This window comes from Triticum dicoccoides, chromosome 4A, assembly GCF_002162155.2.
Source record: "Triticum dicoccoides isolate Atlit2015 ecotype Zavitan chromosome 4A, WEW_v2.0, whole genome shotgun sequence".
Lineage (NCBI taxonomy): Eukaryota > Viridiplantae > Streptophyta > Magnoliopsida > Poales > Poaceae > Triticum > Triticum dicoccoides.
The window spans coordinates 29,727,331-29,731,760 of NC_041386.1; positions in this window are offsets into that span (position 1 = coordinate 29,727,331).

The window sequence follows — 4,430 nt, forward strand, 5'->3', positions numbered from 1 at the left end:
AGAATTACAACTCAATACTTAGAACAAAATATGACTCTACGTAAATGCCTCCGGCGGTGCACCGGGATATGCAATGAATCAAGAGTGACATGTATGAAAACATTATGAATGGTGACTTTGCCACAAATACGATGTCAACTACATGATCATGCAAAGCAATATGACAATGATGAAGCGTGTCATAACAATGGAACGGTGGAAAGTTGCAGGGAAATATATCTCGGAATGGCTATGGAAATGCCATAATAGGTAGGTATGATGGCTGTTTTGAGGAAGATATATGGTGGGTTTATGGTACCGGCGAAAATTGCGTGGTACTAGAGAGGCTAGCAAATGTGGAAGGGTGAGGGTGCGTATAATCCATGGACTCAACATTAGTCATAAAGAACTCACATACTTATTGCAAAAATCTATTAGTTATCGAAACAAAGTACTACACGCATGCTCATAGGGGGATAGATTGGTAGGAAAAGACCATCGCTCGTCCCCGACCGCCACTCATAAGGAAGACAATCAATAAATAAATCATGCTACGACTTCATCACATAACGGTTCACCATAAGTGCATGCTACGGGAATCACAAACTTAAACACAAGTATTTCTCAAATTCACAACTACTCAACTATCATGACTCTAATATCACCATCTCCATATCTCAAAACAATCATCAAGTATCAAACTTCTCTTAGTATTCAATGCACTTATATGAAAGTTTTTATAATGCCTAAAAGAAAATTGCCATGTTGTTCCAAAGGACTCTCAAAATAATATAAGTGAAGCATGAGAGATCAATTATTTCTATAAAATAGAACGACAGCCGTGCTCTAAAAGATATAAGTGAAGCACTAGAGCAAAAACTATATAGCTCAAAAGATATAAGTGAAGCACATAGAGTATTCTAATAAATTCCGATTCATGTGTGTCTCTCTCAAAAGGTTTGTACAGTAAGGATGATTGTGGCAAACTAAAAAGTGAAGACTCAAATCATACAAGACGCTCCAAGCAAAACACATATCATGTGGTGAATAAAAATATAGCTCCAAGTAAAGTTACCGATGAATGAAGACAAAAGAGGGGATGCCTTCCAGGGCATCCCCAAGCTTAGGCTTTTTCGTGGCCTTGGATTTTACCTTGGGGTGCCTTGGGAATCCCCAAGCTTAGGCTCTTGCCACTCCTTGTTCCATAATCCATCAAATCTTTACCCAAAACTTGAAAACTTCACAATAGAAAACTTAACAGAAAATCTCGTGAGCTCCGTTAGTGAAAGAAAACAAAAAAGCACTTCAAGGTACTGTAATGAACTCATTCTTTATTTATATTGGTGTTAAAATTACTGTATTACAACTTTTCTATGGTTCATAAACTCTATTACTAGCCATAGATTCATCAAAATAAGCAAACAACACACGAAAAACAGAATCTGTCAAAAACATAATAGTCTGTAGTAATCTGTAACTAACGCAAACTTCTGGAACCCCAAAAATTCTAAAATAAATTTCTGGACGTGAGGAATTTATCTATTAATCATCTTCAACAATAATTAACTAAATATCACTCTCCAATAAAAAATGGTAGCAATTCTTGTGAGCGCTAAAGTTTCTGTTTTTTACAGCAAGATCAAAAAGACTTCCCCCAAGTCTACCCAACGGTTCTACTTGACACAAACACTAATTAAACGAAAAAAACACAACCAAAACATAGGCTAGATAAATTATTTATTACTAAACAGGAACAAAAATCAGGGAATAAAAATAAAATTGGGTTGCCTTGCAACAAGCGCTATCGTTTAACGCCCCTATCTAGGCATAAAAGCAAGATAGATCTAGGTATTGCCATCTTTGGTAGGCAATCCATAAGTGGATTTCATAACAGATTCATATGGCAATTTAATTTTATTTCTAGGGAAGTGTTCCATGCTTTTCCTTAACGGAAATTAGAATCTAATGTTCCCTTCCTTCATATCAATAATTGGACCAAACGTTCTAAGGAAAGGTCTACCAACACTACTAGGGAAAACCCTAGTAGTACCGCGGGTTTTGGGGCTATTAGCAGCGCGGGCAGCCGCGCTACCAATAAGGCGCTACAGCTAACTGTTAGTAATAGCGCGGTCTGTACACGCGCTACTACTCTGGACTGTATCAGCAGCGCGTTTTCGGAACGTGCTACTATTAATTAGTTGTAGTGATTTCCTTGCCCTGGGCTACCGCTATATCTTTCATCATTCCCCCTCGGCTTCCTACCCCGTTTCAGCTTCAATAAACAACAATTTCCAGATAGTAGGTACTACTAGATATCAATTTCATAAAGCATTATAGGTACTAGGTAGTACTCCCTCGGTTCCAAATTACTCGTCATGGTTTTAGTTCAAATTTGAACTAAAACCACGACGAGTAATTTGGAACGGAGGGAGTACTAGATAATAATTTCATATATACTCAACATGCATCCTCAAGCAGTACAAGGTGATATCGACGACGTTTATCATATGTAGTTCTAGATAATATTGACGACGATCATCATATGTAGTTCTACATGATATCAACGATGATCATCATATGTAGTTCTAGATGATATCGACGACGACCATCATCCTCAAGCCTGGGCGATGGGTGTTCCTGGTAGTAATTAGGATGGCCTGTCCAACACGAAGATTCTTGCCAACGAGGAATCTCTTCCACCCAACCGAGTTTAAGTGTGTGCCACCGTCTGTGTCCATGCGGTAAGTACAGGTGGTGACGGAGCCCCTTGCGGTAAGGCGTAGTCCAGCTGAGCCTTCTTCATCAGGCTCGATACCATAACTCACAGATAGGTTCTTTGGCAATTTCTGAATAAGAAAAACATATCAATTAATAAATAGCCTCGCATATACTCTTGCAAATATATTTCTATTAAGTCTAGATTTCTACACTATCAAAAGACACAGTACTACGCATTTGTACTAACTAATCATGAATTCTACTAATAAGTATATATGGATTATCTACACTATTAATAGTTCATTGGATTCGACACTAATAAGAGCATGTGATCAGACTCTACACTAAAGCATACCATCGACTAGATTCCACAAAGCATATCATTAGACTCTACACTAAGCATATCATCGGATTCACTAAGCATATCATCGAATAATTTGCATTTGTAAGTATAACAATAAAGCATATATATATATATCATCAAACTACTACATGCGGTTCGTATAACATACCATTTCATGCCGATCGACCATGGTACTTGTCAGGCGGGTCATGAATGGCACCCCGACAAAGTCATCACGTGGCGGAATTATGTCCCATAGGTTGCACACCTCTTCCTCACTCAGCCTCATTCTTTGATCTATGATGGCTTCATGAAGTGGGTTCTCATCATCTTCATCGAGTGGGTCCTCACTATCTTCATCATCTTCGTCATCTTCATCATCTTCGTCATCTTCCACCAGGTTGAGATAAATGACAGCCAGCTTGGGTCTTTCTGCTCTGAAGGAGAACCGGATCAACTCACCACCAGTAAGACGCATGTGGTCAAGGAAACGGTCCCATCCATCTCCTCCAATCTGCGACATATTGCATCCTTTCTCGACCTCCATAGTGTACGGCCCCCCAGGAGCCTCAAATGTCACAGTGTCTCCTGTCTGCTTGTTGAATTTCAACCTCACATTGCATGCGATGATCTGTGTAAAAAAGCAAAATGACACAATGAAGTAATGCCAACACTAAAAGTAAAATAGTTGTTACATTTCATCTAATTTATTACCGCCGCATGATGAAAACTCGGCTGGAAGTAGATGCCGAACAGCTTACCAGTTGCAAGGCTGCTAGTGCACCTTGACTTGCACAGTCAACATAGTGGTGGTGGTGGCGCCATTTTCCTAAAGCAATATGAGCAAATGATTAATGATTCACTTCACATGGAAGAAAAATAGTAGCATGTGATATTTTTGGTTCTTCCGCGAGAAGCAATTTTATGGACAAAGCATTTCGGTGGCACCTATTGCCGAAAAAACTTTTCACAAATATGTACCAAATAAGGGTACCAACTACCAAGACATTTCATCTCATCTGGCCCCTATTGCCTAAGATAATTGATTAAAAACAAGTGACAAATTTAACTAAATTGGCACCTACATTTTGCCAAAAAATAACTTATTACAAAAAAACAAAAGCATCTACCTATCCATGTATAGAAAAATAACAATAAAATGGTGCATACTAAATCAACTAAATCAACTAGCCTACTAAATCCACTAGCATACTAAATCAACTAAATCAAAATGTTCTAAATCAACTAGCTTACTAAATCAACTAAATCAACTGGCCTACTAAATCAACTAAATCAAGATGTTTTAAATCAAGTAAATCAACTACATACTAAATCAACTAAATTAAAATGTTCTAAATCAACTAAATCAACTAGCCTAAAAAATCAAAAT